Source organism: Vigna radiata, chromosome 7 (genome assembly GCF_000741045.1).
Source record: "Vigna radiata var. radiata cultivar VC1973A chromosome 7, Vradiata_ver6, whole genome shotgun sequence".
NCBI lineage: Eukaryota > Viridiplantae > Streptophyta > Magnoliopsida > Fabales > Fabaceae > Vigna > Vigna radiata.
In genome coordinates, this window is record NC_028357.1 from 55,498,275 (window position 1) to 55,515,539 (window position 17,265).

The 17,265-nt window shown below is 33.5% G+C and overlaps 1 protein-coding gene across 3 annotated transcripts in view; it reads right to left on the minus strand.

The window, feature by feature from the left end:
- LOC106768183 overlaps window positions 1-1,764 on the minus strand; it is a 15,029-nt gene extending 13,265 nt beyond the window's left edge. Inside the window, exons 1-3 of one of the 3 annotated variants that reach the window (XR_002668974.1) lie at window positions 1,619-1,764; window positions 1,196-1,449; window positions 210-448 (exon numbers count right to left, since the gene is read on the minus strand). The gene's annotated coding sequence lies outside the window, so the exon portion shown is untranslated. Of the gene's footprint in view, window positions 1-209; window positions 449-1,195; window positions 1,501-1,618 lie in introns of all 3 variants that reach the window. The other 2 variants (XR_002668975.1, XM_022784402.1) reach the window with 2 other exon arrangements.
- Window positions 1,765-17,265: the final 15,501 nt, after the last annotated feature.

A 17,265-nucleotide genomic window follows, 5' to 3' on the forward strand; every position in this document is an offset into this window, starting at 1 on the left:
AGATTTGTTAATGTTTTATATCAAGAAAACTCTTGCGAATTTCCCAATTGAATCTACAAGTTGAGTTTATCAAAGCTCCATGAGTTCATGAAAAGTCTGGAGTCTGACAACCTACGAGACTTCGTGCTAGGTATAGTTAGCTTTTTCTGCACAAGTATTGAACACATCAACTATGCATCATTCTATATTTTGCTGAATCAAGGAAGTACCTTGTCAAGGCAGCCGGATCCCAGGATGAAGGAACAGCTCGTTTGACATGATCTTGAAGAACTACCTGCGCCCTCTCAAATGCAATGTTGTAGAGTGTGATGGATACACCATCAAAAGCAAGAGTCTTGGTATCGGCGGCATCCTTTTGCCAAACTGATGTAAACCCAAATGCAACGTTGAAATGGCCCGTTGGAATCTTACCAGACAGAGACAACTCCTGGTTGAACTACTCTGACATCTAAAACGAAGTACAACATGGTGTTAAAGAAATCCTCCCCTTGTCAACAACAACATAATATCCATCAACCTCTACAACAAACATGATATCATCACACATTAACTTTCTCTTCCATATCATATCTAACTACTTTTCTTCTTATCTATCTAGTCATTTTTCATCACATAACTTATCACATCCACCACTTTCTCTTCTATTTTATTTTTCTTTTTATCTCTCGTTTCCTCGCATCCATATACCCCAGAAAAATGGGGCGTGCATTCACCAATTTCCAAATAAAAACAGAGAATTTTTTTGATTAAAAAGAAAACCATTCCAACACGAACAAAAACAACTTGTGTCATTTGGCAATATTCACAAACAGCTCCCCAGCTATAAGACATGCCATGATGTCAAATCTGTGATTGAAGTTAATTTGAAGACAAATAGTTCCATTATTTCTAATTAATTTTAAAATAATCAAATCCTTCCTCTCCACCCACATTAATAAACTTCAAACTTGGTTACCAAAATGAAACCTTGGACTCAAACCAAAACAATCATTTTTCTACACAACCAACTTCAAGCTTGGTTAGCAGAATAAAACCTTTCGCTAAAAACCCGTGCTAAAAGTCAAAAAGAACTTTTCTTTCCCGAAAGAATATTTATTCATATATATAAAAACTCAATATTTACTATTTTGAATGAACTTAAAACAAGTTACTAATGTTTTCACAGCTTGTTGGGTTGAGAAAATAGTTATTATACCTGCTGAAAAGAGAGAACATCGGAGCACAGTCTCATGCGGTCGCCTTTATCACACTTGATGGATTTGGGAACATTAGGGATAGAAATCTGAGGAGGGAGTTCCACAGTTCGGAGGTTGTCATCGTCCATAGCGATGAGTCTGGAATCATTCTCTCAGAATTTGAGCCTGAGATCGTTGGTAAGATCGTATCCCAACCCAATGACCCTTATGGCGTCTTCCGCCGCCACCCCCTTCTTTCTCCCGGGCAGCATCTCTTCAAGCGCTCATCACCCAAAACGAAAACGAAGTGAATGAGATTGGAAGGCTGTGGTGTTGAGTATATAAACAAAACATATAGTTTTCAGTTCACATTCATTCAGTGTAAAAGCTGCAAAGCTCGCATTTTATCATAAGAAATAAAAAAAAGTGAGGTTATATAGTACCTTTATTCTTCGTTTTGCTCTCCGTGTTGTGTGAAGAACGCTGCTCTGAGTGTCGGTGTTCGGTGGTGGAAGACGCGTGCCCTAGCAGAGCGTCTCGGTGCTTCTGTCTTTCGAAGTATCAGTTGTCTTTCTATCTCAAATGCCACGTACACACAAACATTTTAAACATTAGAAATATTAATAAGGGGTGGAGTTACGCTTTTAACCTATTCTAATAGTTTTGGGTAATGTGATGTTAAAATATCTTTTTAGTCTTTAAGTTCGGGTATGAATTTTCATATTGTTCTGAGTTTTAAAAAGGACAATGATATTTTGACAATATTTTTTGACAACATTTTTTGACAACTTTTTTTATAACGGTACACGTGTCATCATTTTATTGGTTTATTTAAATTTATGTTTAAAAAATATTTAAAACGGACCAATCACAAATTGCCACGTATATGTTGTCAAAAAGTTGTTAAAAGACGTTTTTCCTTTCAAAAATGAAGCTCTTTGGTCCTCATATTTTCAATTTTGAGTGCAATCAGTCTCTTTCGTTAAGTACATGCTAACAGCGTTAAATGTTTGGTGACTTTGTATGTTACGTGGCAAGAAATGTTGTCTGGCAATGAGGTGACAGCATATGTGGTATTTTGAATTTGGGAAAATTAGATATATTACTTTTTTTTATTTGGGCAAATAAAATAAAGTTAGTTTTTTTAAATTAGGAGAAATAAATTAAGGTGAAATTAGGGAAAGATATATTACCAATTTCGTTTTCTGAAGACACAATTATGTTAGGTCTGATATTGGGAAATTGGGGCTTTTGCATTTGACCTTGTGTTTGAGTGTGTGGAAGGCACGAGGTCGTGGAAGCTGTGACATTGAAGAAGAATTTTCGTTGTCGTTCTCGAAGGGGATTTGTGAGCGAAAAGGTTGGAGACATTGCTCATCGACGTTGAGGTCCTCTTTCTTCGAAGCTAAAAAGTTGAAGGTGATGTTTTCTTTCCACTTTTTTATTTTGGAGTTGCTTTCACCCATGGAACTTGTCTTCTTGTCCCCTTTGTATGGTGTGATGTGGTCCCTTTTACTGTGTTGTGGTACCTTTTATTCTGTTGTGGTCCCTTTTATTACGTTGCATATGTAGTGGTCCCAAATGACTTGTTTACTGTTATGGTCCCCAATTACTTGTTTACTGTAGTGGTCCCTTTTATTTTGTTGTGTGTAGTGGTTTTGGTTCGAAATTAGTGCGTAGTGTTTGTTGTCTTTTGTAAGGTTCAACATGTGGTTGTTATTTAATCTCTATTTCGTGCTTGTTTCTTATTTAAGTTGTAGTCGGTCTAACTTTTGTATGTCTACACGTGTTAGTAACGTGTCATATTTACAATTAAGATGCATCTGAAAACTCTAATAGTTGTGATACTATATGCATGTGAAATCTGATGTGTTAGAGGATAGGATTGAATTGTTATCTGATGACAAGGGAGTAATGCATGTGGTCAGCATTGCATTATTGAATGGTCAAGCTCATGTGTTTGTGGTTCACAAGGTGTCTGAACCTGATTATCTTCTGCAATTGGAATATAATGTTGGTGAAGGTGCTGAGGATGGTAGGGATGGTCAAGGTGAAGATAAAGTTATAGAAGAGGGTGAAGGTAAAGATATAGAAGAGGATAAAGATGCTGAAGTTGGAGATGATGTTGAACATGTGCAGGATGAAGATAGTGGTGAAGGGGATGTGCAGGATCATGTTGTTGTTGATGTACAGAGTGGTGAAGGGGATGTCTTGGCTGATGAAGAAAGTGGTGAAGGGGATGTGCAGGACGATGTAGGTGGTGTTGAAGAAGATGTCCATGATGATGTAGGTGGTGGTCAAGAAAATGAGCAGGAGGAGGTTGAAGTGAGTAGTTGGATAGGGTCTGACGAAGAAGCCTTTGTTAGTGAAGATGATTTGGTGGATGTTGATGTCCATGCAGATGAAGAACTTCAAACCAAGACCACAAAGGTAGTCTTTTTGGTGAAATGGGTACAACAAGTGCAAGTACCTCAAAGTTCCATAAACAGGCTAGGGGCTTATCTGATACTGAGTGGGAATCAGATAGTTTTGGCAGTATTTATGGACGTGATGAGTCAGATGAAGAAAGACCCCGAGATGACCATTTTTGGGATCTTTTCAGAGCCTGTTAATATGAAAGAATATAAGTGGCAACTGGGAACATACTTCCCTGATAAAATAGATTTCATTGATGCAATTAGAACTTATGGAATACATAATGGTAGGAAGTTGAAGATTTTTAAAAACGATAAGAGAAGAATATGTGTTAAGTGTTGTGGATCACAAGGCAAATGTCCTTGGTACGCATATTGTGCCTATAGGAGTAGCCAGAGTACATGGCAACTAAGAAAGATCATAGATAGACATACATGTAGTAGGGAATTCAACATTGGTCTAGTTACCTCCAAATGGTTAAGTGGGAAATTAGAGAAGAGAATGAAAGCAAATCCAGACATAAATATGAAAAATCTGCACACTAAGTTTTGTCAAAAATGGAATATTGGTGTGTCTAGGTCTACAACAACGAAGGCAAAAGTAATGGCAACAGCCAACATTGAGGGCTGTTTCAAACAACAATATGAAAGACTGTATGACTATGCACATGAAATACTTAGATCAAACCCTGGCTCAACAGTACAAATGAAAGTAGATCGAGTTGGTGATAGTGTTATATTCAATAGAATATATGTTTATTTAAAAGCATGTAAGGACAACTTTGTCTCATGCCAGCCTATTATACATTTGGATGGTTGTTTTTTAAAAGGCAAGTATGAAGGTGAGCTTTTAACTGTTGTGGCAAGAGATGGTAATGATCAGATGTGTCCATTAGCATATGTTGTGGTTGAAGTAGAGAACAAGGAAACATGGACTTGGTTTTTAGAATTGTTAATTGATGATCTTGGAGGTGGGGCATCATGTTCAAGGTGTACCTTTGTGTCAGATCAACAGAAAGTAAGCAATTGTCTACCTTTTTTTTTAATTCCTTTGATGGACATGCCATTTTAAGACTCATACTTACCTTCATTATTGTCATAGGGACTTAAGCTAGCTTTACAACAACTATTGCCTGGAGTGGACCAACGTTTTTGTGTAAGGCACATTTATGCCAATTTTAGGAAAAAATATCCAAGCATTAACCTTAGACAACTACTTTGGAAGGCAGCAACAGCTACAAACCCCCAAGCATGGGTATCAATCATGAGACAAATGAAGGATGTGAATGAAGATGCCTTTAAACAATTGATAACTATTCCACCAAGGTAAATACATCTCAATTCCTTATTTTCTTTCATATTAATTGAATCTTTCTTTCTTGTCCACATAGTTAGATTTGACTTCTTCTAGATTTTGGTCTAGGTCAAGATTTTCAGGAAGACCTGCATGTGACACAATTGTTAATAACATAAGTGAAGGTTTAAATAGTGTAATTTTAGAGGCAAGGGAAAAACCAATAATAACAATGTTGGAGGAGATTCGTAGCTACCTAATGAAGAGGTGGGCATCCAATAGAGAGAAGATATCTAAGTTTCATGGTCCCATTTGTCCTAAAATTCAGAAAAGACTACAAAAGGAGCTAGACAAGACACAATATTGGATACCTAAGTAAGTAAGACTGAGTTAATAATGAGATACCTAAGTAACATACCTAATTTTTTACTGATTTCTTTATGTTTTGGCAGTTGGTCTGGGCTGCAAGTATTTGAGATCCGCCATACTTCCAACATTGCTGAAAAGGTTGTGGTTGATGTACAGAAAAGAGATTGTACCTGCAGGAAGTGGACTGTCTCAGGGATCCCTTGCTGCCATGCACTCACAGCCATGAGGTTTTTAAACATCACTCCAGAAGACTACTTGCCAAATTGGTTTAGAACGTCCACTTATGAGGAAACTTACACTCCAATAATATTTCCTCTCAATGGACCTGGGCTATGGGCAAGGACACAATATCCTGATATTTTGCCACCTCCAAATAGGGTGTTGCCGGGTAGACCAAAGAAAAAAAAGAAGACTTGAAAGCTGGGAGCAAAACAGAGATGCTACACAAATTGGACAAGCTGGAATCCCAAAGAGATGTAGCATTTGTAGACAACTAGGGCATAGAAGACCACATTTCCCTCAAGCAAGTCAACAACAACACCCAACACCTACAACAGATCCCACTCAACCAAGTCAACAACCTCAAGCAACTCAAGCAACTCAACCACCTTCAGCATACCCCAGTCAAGCAACTCAAGGAACTGAACAACCTACTCAAGGAAGTCACATTACTGAAGACCTTTAGTGAAGACATTTCTATTGAAGGCCTTTGTGTTGTATTTTGGAGATGTGATTTAAACTTTCTGTAGTTAATTTGTCATGAGCTTTGCACTCAATCTGTTCAGTATTTTGTTGATGTATTTTGTTAAGTACTTAATCTGGATATGACAGCTCATGTATTTGGATATGAATTTTGGCACTCAATGAAAAATCATGTTTTGGATAATCTGATGGAGTTATGGATAATCTGATGGAGTTATGGATAATCTGATGGAGTTATTTGGATATAATTGTCATTGCCATATTGCCTTCTGTGTTATATTTCAGGTTGTTACTGATATTGTTAGAGGCATGTTGCCTTTTGTCATATTTTTTGTTGTTATTTTAGGTTCTTACTGTCATTGCCAATACTTTAACTTGTTATTGATATGATATAATTGTCATTGCCATATTGCCTTGACACCACTTGTTACAGGCTATTACTCATATTGCCTTCTCTGTTAATCTGTCATTGTCATAAGTTTTTCATCATGAAAGGAAACACTCTCATACCAATAATAGAAACACAACAAATTCAATAAAAAGCACTATCATACCAATAACAACTTCTTCACTAAACAACAACTTCTTCATTACAACCACCTTCTTCAACAATACACAAACATTCTTCATTACAAATTTAAAACAAAAGACAACGATGATGTTACCAATCCCCATCAGACATACCATCACACATAACAACCCCAACAACACCTTTTACAAATTTAAAATAAAAGACAGACAACGATGATGTTAACAATGCCCATCACACATACCAACCCTAACAACACCTTCTCCCTTTTCTGATAAACCAACACTGACTTTTCCAAACTACTGATCTTTCTCCTTTGCCATGCAATTGTAGTATCCCTTTCATCTATATATTCTTCAGTTCTCCATTTGAAGAAATTACATCCTTTCACTTCTTCGTTTCTACTCCGTTGTTCCAAAGAACCAACCAAAACGATGTCAGGATACACCAAACGAATGTACCCAAAAATATAAACAACACCAAAATAACAAACCTTGTAATTAAGGCAGCCCCAAAAATGTCTACCCTCGTTCTTCACCGTTTTTGTGACTCTTAAAACAGCTACCTCTCCACAATAGCATACATGGTTTCCAACCATTTCTCCTCTTGATGAAGCACTTCGAGAGCTCCCCCATGACCAAGAAGAAGACTGATTCATTGACATTGCTTCCAGTAAGGAGACGATAATGCTTCGTCCACACCTACAAAAAAAACCCAATCCCAAATAGCCAAGTTAGGGCACCCACCTCACAAACACCCAACTTCATAAAACAGAGGAGGAACTTGATGCAAACGACAAATATCACCTCACCTCAACTTCTGCCAAGCTCTTTCAAACAGCCAAGGTACCTCCTCCTTCTGCCAAGCTCTTTCTAGATGACCTCAGCCAAATCTGCTTCAAATCACGTTCTTCAGCTCACCTACTTAAGTTTACCTTCGAGATGAATATATATGAGGGCAAATCATTTTTTTTTATTTTCTTTTAAGCCTAACATGATATTTTCACAGATGTCATTGTTAAAAAATTTCTTTTTTCTAGGTTGGATAACTCATGTTACCAGTCACCAAACATTTAACGCTGTTAGCATGTACTTAACGAAAGGGACTGATTGTAGTCAAAATTGAAAACATGGGGACCAAAGGGCTTTATTTTTGAAACCGAGGACAATATGAAAATTCAGACCCCAACTTGGGGACTAAAAATGTATTTTAACCGTAATGATACTTTGACACCACCAAATGACAAATTTTTGACACCAAATACATATGACATTGTCATTGGACCAGGTGGAATTGTTTTTAAAAAGAGAAAATGACGTGGAAATAAAAGGCAGTGGATGGTTTTCATTTTCATTTCTCGCGGGTCTCATTTAATGGTTTTCAAAAAAATAGAGAAAGTGAGTTCCGCTCTCATTGGGAAGCATTTTCTATCTCGTCCAGAAATATCTTTCTCTTCCTCCTCTGTCGCACTCACTCACCAGTCACCGTTGTCGTCGTTGAAGGAGTTCGGAGTTCGCCGAAGACATGTCGTTCACCGCACCGTTTACCGTCACCGCAAGCCAGAAAACATCATTGGAGGTCGGTTTTCGAAGCTTTTTTTCCATTTATTTCGCTATTGGTTAGCTTTTGTTCGATGAGTTTAATTCTTTTAAAATTTTTTGGGCATTTGGGTTTTGTGTTGGTAAAGTTGAATGTTTTTTGAAGTTTCTGTTGAACATTCCGTCTACATGTGCTTTATTGGTGGAAAGTTTAAATTTTTTTGTTAAATACTTTATTGGACATTTAGGATTTGTTTTGTTATTAGGTTGTGGTGTTGAATCGTGTTTGGTGCTTATGTTTTACAGTGAAGGGGAAAAGGGATCTGAGAGGGGATTAAGAGAATTTGAATTTCGATGTATGATATTTTCTTGAACCATGCTATGCTAAAGATGATCTACCATATTTTGCTACCTTGTTTGGCCAAATTATTTTATGTAGGCAAATTAATTTTTCTTCTTTGTTGCACATATTTTATTTTTTTTGGAATTTACATAAGTTAATGTTCTTGGTGCTAGACACTTAATTTATGTGAATCATAAGCTTTCAAGTAAATTATTATATTGGACCATACCTATCAATACAGACCTTAGTTGCTACACACATAAACTGACTTCTATTTGTTTATGATCTATAATTGGTATACACGGTGATGACAAGAATAATCAAGTGAACAACCTTGGTGAATTTGAATATTTCCATACCCTTTCTTTATGGAGTAGCTTTATTTATTTTTATATTTTTTTTATTAATGTTTATCCCTTATCATAAAACATCATTTCTTTTGTTATTGGATTAAATCTAGTCATGAGTATATTATACTTAACTTAAACTGAGTTTTTTTCTCAAATGGTACTACATATTTTTCTCCTTATACCAACTTAAACTCTATAATTTTACTGATATTTTAATCTTTGTGTAGTACATGTCTATAGTACAAATATAATTGTTGGGCCATTACTATTTTTGAAATGGTACAGGGAGGTGGTTGGTTTTCTCACAATAATGTTAGTTAATGAACCTTTGTTTTTTTTAGGGATGTATGATACAAGTATTAGTGATGGATAATTATTGGCCATGAAAAGAAAAGGTCTTATTAGATGAATATTGAGGTAAAGATAGTTTGGTCGTATATTTTGAAATGATTTTGAGTGATTGTTGACAAGTACACAAGAATCAGATTTTTATTTTTGGTTACATAGATGCAAGACGTTTTAGTAAAATTATGGAGCCTATGAGTTTGGTGCCATAAGTTGGGATTTTCATTTGCTGCAACTGCAATCAAATGACATGCTGCTGCTGTCTTGTAAAGAGTACCACTCTTTTTGCCTCGAGCAATTGCATTGCACCCTTTGAAATCTTCCAATCATCACCGTGAAAGATTGTCGTGTAGCCTTCACTGGCTAGCTGGCCCACTGAGATTAAGTTCTTCGTCAGGTCGGGAATATGTCTGACATTTTTCAATTCCCATACAGACCCATTTAACTTAATCTTTACCATACCTTTACCTATAATCTCACATGACTGCTCATTACCAAGGTAAACCTTACCAAGGTTTCCAGGAACATAATTCTTGAATAGTTCCTTTTGTGAGGTTGCATGGAAGGATGCTCCAGAGTCTAACATCCAAGACTCTTCCTTGTTTTCCAATGAACATATCAACGCATCACCTCCTCCTGAGGTTGTAGCAACGTTTGCTTCATCTTTCACCTCCTGTTTCTTCGAGGCACTCCTGCACTGATTTTTGTAGTGACCAGTCTTCCCACAATTCCAACATTCGATAGTTTTCGATTTGTTAGAGCTTTGATGATTTCTAAATTTGGATTGCCTCTCCTTTGATTTGCCGCGTCCGATTCCTCTGGTTGAACTTCTACCTCTTGACTCTGTATGCAATACTAAAGAGGTTGTTGATTCACCCGTCTCTCTCTGGCGGACTTCTTCACTGAGGACTAAGTCACGAACATCATCAAACTTTAACTTGTTGTTTCCTGAGGAGCTACTCACAGTTGTGACAGTAGCATTCCAACTTTCTGGTAGGGAAGAAAGAAGTATTAGAGCTCGTACTTCTTCATCGAAATTGATTCCGACTGAACTCAACTGGATTGTAATCGTGTTGAGTTCATTTATATGTTGCGCTGTTGATGCATCCTCTGTCATCCGTAGGTTGAACAACCGCCTCATCAAGTGAACTTTGTTTGCGGCCGACGACTTTTCGTACATGCTGGAAAGAGCCGCCATAAGACTAGCTGTAGTCTTTTCATTTGCAATGTTGAAAGCAACATTACAGGATAGCGTCAACCGGATGGCTCCGAGAGCCTTTCTGTCTAGAAAGCTCCACTCTTCTTCCTTCATAGCTTCTGGTTTCTTGCCTGTGAGAGGTTCTTGCATACCTTTCTGATACAGGTAGTCCTCTATTTGCATCTTCCAAAAGCCGAGGTCTGCACCATTGAACCTTTCAATCTTCATCTTTCCTTCGTCCATTGCCATTGCTTTTACTGCTTTTGAAGAAAAGCCCCCACTAGTTCTCTAAACTGAGATCCCAAGAACAAGAGAAAAAATCTTTTCTGATATGGAAGGTCAAACACAACTGCAACCACAGAGCATACTAAGAAAATTTACTCTGACCAAATCTTTTCTAATGTGGAAGATCAAACGCTGTTGCAACCACAGAGCATACTAAGAACTGGGCTCTTGATACCAATTGTTGGGAACAAGGGCAATAAAAGAGAGAAGAGAGAAATAAACAATACTAAGAAGTATTTGTTTTGGTGCATTTGTAAACCTTACATAAGCTTTCTTATATAACAAAGTGAAGAACACCATCTCACAATACTAAGCAATGTGGGACTAAAAACACACTACAAAAACTTAATCAAACTACACAAAACTAACACTACCTTCATTAGGATGCCCATAAGAGACTTGCCTGATCTGAATTACCGTTGCTTTGTATGATGGAGCTTTCAACACTATTGATCATCTCACTGAAACCTCCTCCTCTGGAGTTTGAGTTTATTGTCATCACAAATGTGTGAAAATGTGAATGATGTGCTGCAGAATTTTATGTGTGGTCTGTATGACCTGTGTTTTCAACCTCGAATCAGTCATCAAACATTGAATCTCGAAAACCAGTCTTGTAAAGAACTGGTAGAACTTGTTCAAAACCAGGCATAATCTATTTGCTTTATATTTTAATTAAAAAACTCAATGTTAGCATGAATGGTACAACTTCAATCCAGCTGATAGCTGATAGTTGATAGTTATTGATAAAATAATTACTAAGTCTATCTATGTTAGTGTAATCTGCAAGACTAAAATAGAGAGTAATGTGTTGGGTTATCTCTAATAATTATACCTAGCAGTCTGGGACAATCCTTTTACCTTCCTTCTTCCTATTGTATCAACTCTTTATCTATATAAATAGTAGAACATGAGAAGGGTCTTTTATGTCCTCATGAATATATTTTCTCAGTTTTAATCTTAAGTGTTATATTAATTATTGTTTTTTAGTTTCTATTTATTATTGCTCTGTGTGGTGAATTTAAAGGTCTTCAGACATATTTGATTTGATTTCATGTTTAATTTTGAATATTATATGTTATGACATTTATAAGTGAAGTTTAACTCTAAATATTATGAATTTATGGATATTATACTACTTTGTGTTTAATATTGCTTAATATATTTATATTGAAATTAAAATCATATTGTTTAGTTATTACTTGTTCAACTATGGTTATATAATTGAACCACTACTTTCATTAGTTAAGGACGGGTTCCATTTTTAAAATTCTAGTGATAAGATACATTTGAAACTTTTCATCTAACATTCCTGCCGGTATGTATGCTATGGATTTTCATTGACTTAACTCCTCCCGTTTACCAGCTTCAAAAGGAAATCCACGCCTTCCAGATTCTTTGCATTATATCGAGCCAAATGCATACCAGAGGGTGAGAAATGATTCTTGGTTTTGATTCACAACTTTTATATGTGACTGATCCATATTGTACGTATATTCTTTTCCAGGCAATTTCAGAGGTTGGGGAGGTCCCCTGATTATTGGGATTTGTTGCCAAGTATCCTTGGTGAACCGTATCTTCAATTGACTCTTGTTTCCTTNCTGCACTTGTTACAAAGCATTAGAGGTGTTTTTCAACTTTTATATATGNTTTAAAACAAAGATATGGAAACACAAATCAAAGACAAAATAAAGGAAAAAAAAGACAAGAGAATATCCTTTCACACAAAAAAGACAATTCATACCCAACTTACATAAATATTCTCAGACAAACAACTACTAAAATATAGAACAACATCCCTTAAGGAACGATGAAGTCATTGAAATGATGTAATCTACATGGACTAAAGAAGAACAACGATTGTCCCCACTAGCTTTGAGTAAACATTCATTTTCCTTGTCTATGCCTTTGCCACCAATTTATAGCCCAAAATTTATACCCTGCAAGAAGGACTCTCTAGTCCATACATCCGGAAACTTGCTTATATATGTTAGCATAGTAAAAAAGATATTATGTATATGGGTAATAAGTATTATAAAATGATGTCATGCTAAGTTGCATTGCACCGAAGAATTTGAAAAACATCATGTCATGATTTTGGCTGAGAATTATCAAGGTTAGCCAACAATAACATTCCCCACCCCAAGCAAGCTTGTTAGCTTAATCTAAAGACAGCATAAAGTGAAAGATCATAAACATATGTGAATGGGAATGTATGCATGTGAAACCAAGGTGAGACTAGCATCCTATTGATTTTATGCATAAGATTGGACACAAACACCAGTCTAATATGAGAACCTCACATTCATAACTTTATTAGTTATTCATAACCAAGTCTCTTGGTGTGGTATGGTTAGGTTTTGAGTTTGAAGTTAAAAGCTTAGACTTTTTAACACATTCAAAGGAATTAAAATAGATTTTAGCCAAACCAATAATATGTTGGAAGAAACAATAACTTTTAAGTGTTATCCTTTTATTTTAAACAAAAGATTTTACTTTTTTATATCATTTTAATTAAAAAATGATATTTTTTTTTAATCTTTTTAGATACATATATTGTATTTCTTTTTTTAAGAACCTAGATAATAGTTTAAAGTAATAATGATTTTAAGGATGTCATTCAATTATTTTATTCATAAAAAGTTTAACTATAAATAGATTTTTCTATTAATTGAATTTCATTTCATAAGAACCATTATCTAAAACTTTTTCTAAACTCTTTCTCTGCCATTCTTCTGGATCTCTAAATAAAAGTAGAATTAAAATTTAAATTCAATTTATTTATTTCATTTATAGTTTTATTATTTCTTTTAAACCTCTCTTCAAATAGCACTATTTTTTTAGATTGAAGGATAATTTATTAAGTAATATTAATAAAAAGGAAGTAAGTTCTAGCTTGGGTATTTTTCTTTAAATGTGTAAATTTTTATAATTGAGTTTATATTATTTGTATGAGATGAGTAAGTAGTTCATACATTCGAGATATTCACAAATTTTTAATAATATATATTTATAAAATTTGAGTTTACTCATTTGTATAATTTAATCTAAATTTAAACTTGGACTTGTTTGTTTAGTGAAAAAAACGATCTTTATCATTGATTTAATAACTTAAACTTAAATATTTTATATACACAATTTTATATATTTTAACTAGAGTTCATATGCGTATATTATATAACAAACCAGCCTATATTTAAGTTAATAAATTATCAAGCAGTTTCCAACGAATTTAAAAAGTAGAAAATTATATGCCACAATTCTTTTCTACTTAGTTTTAAATCCTTCACAAATAGGAGTATTTTTAATTGATTTTCTATTAAATCTTGTTGATATATTGGGTATATAATATTTGTATACTTTTTTAATTGAATTATTATCATTTAACTTTGTTATGAAATGAGTAGTTGTTATTTGTAATGACTTAGAAAATAGCATTTAAAAATTTAATATTTATTTCTTTTTATAATTTATATTGCATAATAAAAAAATAAAATTAAAAATTAAAGAAAAAAAGGAAAATGGAACGTATTGGACTTTCATTTCAAGTTAGAACGTATTGGGCTTTCTCACTCTATGTTGGGTGTTGCTCTCTCCACCTCTACCAAACCTTCCTGCACCTCCCCAAACTTTTTAAAAAAAATTTTAATTACAAAAGTATTCTTTTTAATTTTATATTTATTTACTTATACCTCATTTTTACTTTCTTTTACTGCTCCCCCACCCCATTTCCAATTCTAACTTTTCTAATTCTATTTTTCCTACTCCAAACTTTCACTTCTCCATCTTTATTTCCATCTCTTAACTCTCTTTTTCTCTCCTTCTCCATATTCATATGAAATTAGAATTGCAGTTGATATTTTTAAGGTTAGTTGAGATTGGATATTTTTACAAAGAAAAGGTAGCATGACACTGCATTTATTAAAAGGAAAAATGGAATTGTGAATTTTGTTCATGAAAATGGCATTATAGTGTTCTTTAATTTAGTTTTTTGATATGTGAAAAATAAAAAAGAAAGATCGATGGATATTTGGATTTCCCATGCACGGATCTTAATATATAAATTGATGGTAGTAAATGTCTGCGGCTTTTCTGTTGTTGGAAAAAGCAAAAGAAAGAAAGCATCTAATTCTTTTAAACAAAGAATCTTCTGAAACGTTTATCAATATCCGGGAACAGATTCCCACATCCGTTTGGTCTGACATTTGTTTAAAAATTTAACATTTTTTTATATTTATTTAAATATTATAAAAAGGCAAAAAAGATGGAGAGATGGAGGATGAAATCTGTAGAGGTACAGGGAGTAACTCCCCTCTATGTTTCACATCCAACCCACATATAAAACATTAACAAAATGAGGGTTACTCCCTACACCACCCATATTTCTCCCTGCAACACATTTTCTCAAAATTCCAAAATTAATATTTATATTTAAAAAATTCTACACCTCCATTTTTTTTTCTTCAACGGATATCGACATCCGTTAAAGAAATTTTTCTTCAACAGATATGCCACATCCGTTAACGGATAGACCCATATCCGTTTAAGTTTATGTTTTTTTTAGTTTTTAGTTTATTAATTTATTATATTAATAATAATTATTTAATTAAATAAAATAAAATATTGAATAATATAAAAAATAATTAAATATTTATTGTATTAATAATAATTATTTAATTAAATAATATAAAATTTAAATAAAATTTAATATTTATATAAACTAAAATTTTAAAAAAATATATACAAACGGATTTGGCCACATCCGTCCATTATAATAAATTAAAAAATATTATAGTTTAATTAAATAAAATAAAATTAAATATTTAATAATATAAAAAATAATTAAATATTTATTGTATTAATAAAAATAATTTAATTAAATAATCTATAAATTAAATAAAATTTTATATTTATGTAAACTAAAATTTTGAAAAATAAAAAGAAATGAATTTGGTCACATCCGTTAACAGATGGCACATCCATCCATTACAATGAATTAAAAAAATTTATAATTTAATTAAATTAATAATAATTATTTAATTAAATAAAATAATTAATTTATTACGTAATTATATAAAAATTAAATTTATTTTATTTAATAAATTGATTATTAATAATTTAATTTATGTATTATTATTTAATTATTTATTTTAATATTTTTTATATTAAACGGATGTGTCACATGATGTGGTGACATCGTTAAGATTTTTTCTTTTTTTTCTTCTAATTTTTAGTTTTTTAATTTGTTGTATTTTAAATTAATATATAAATATTATTTAATTTTTTTATATAGTTTAAATTAATTTATAAAGTATTTGATTTTTTTTTGTTTTTTTGTAATATATTATGTAAATAAAAATATTATTAAAATAAAAACTAAAATAAAAATAATAAACTAAAATATAAAAAAATTAAAATATGTAAACGGATTTCAACGTTGACATCCATTTTATACAAGGATAAATTGAGTATGGGGTGGTACAGGGAGCAGCTCTCCTATGTTTTAACTGTGAATGTATAAGAAAAGTTGAGCCTTTTAATGTTTGAATGTTAATAGTGATTTTCTTTCAGGGGATTTCCATTCTGGTTACATGATATTCCCGGCATTGTATACTGAACTGAAAATGAACCATTCAAGGTAAGTATATTATAACGTTAATGTTTCTAATCGTTATTTTCATTGTCCAGATGTACATGCAAAATTTCACGACAAAAATAGTAAGCATGATGCAATCAGGGATTATATGCATCTCAAGGAGGTCCAATTATACTCTCGCAGGTATGATTCCTTTAAGGATCCCGTTACTTTAACACAAGTTTTTTAACACATTTTTGACACAGACACGTGTCAGGCTGACATTGGTTCTTTTTTTTTTTTTTTAAAAAAATCTGAGACTGAAAGTGAGCAGGGTTTGGAAAATTTGCGATTCCAAATATACCCTTACCTCTGTTTTCTGTTTCATTTCACAATCTTTCTCTTTTCACAACCAATCTCGAATTGTCCTCTCTCTAGTTTAGTTAGTTCTCTGCATTGTGGTTACCCATTTGAGTTTTTGTTCTTGGTGGTTGGTGGAGATGGAAAGTCCTGAAGTGCAGCTTCGTTGTAGAAAGGTAACTGCGGTTGGGTTTTGGGTTTTTTGTTAGGGTAGTTTTTTTTTTTGTTGTGTTGGAGTTTTGGGTAATGGTTTTCAGTTTCTGGGTTTTTCGTTTGCGTTGTTAGGTTTGGGTATTTGATTTGTGGTCTTCCTTTGTGGATGTTGTGGTGAGGGTTTAGTCTTTATTTGTTTTGGGTTTTTCATTTGTGTTCATGGTTGTTGATTTTCTGTTAATGGTAGTGTGTTTTTGTGTTTGGTGTAATTGTTAAAGGGTGTTGTGTTGTTTGTTTGATGTTTTTTTTTTGTGTGTTTTTCCACCCCATTAACTTATGTTTGTGATATGGTTATGCTATTACATTTGATTTGTTTTGGTTGAGCAGTTGACGATGCGACACTATTTTTCAACCATGTATGTGTGCACGTTGAACGAACACTTGACAAATGATCAACGGTCACTTATTTCGAAGACTCCTTTTGCCTGGTTTTTACAATTGAGTGGTAAAGTCACAATGAATAGTGAAATTTTGCGGGAGTTAACGTTTAAATGGGTAGATTCGAGTTTCGGTTTTGTAATTGGAGATAAAGTTGTGAACATGAACGAAAAGGAATTCTGCTATGGATTAGGGTTGAG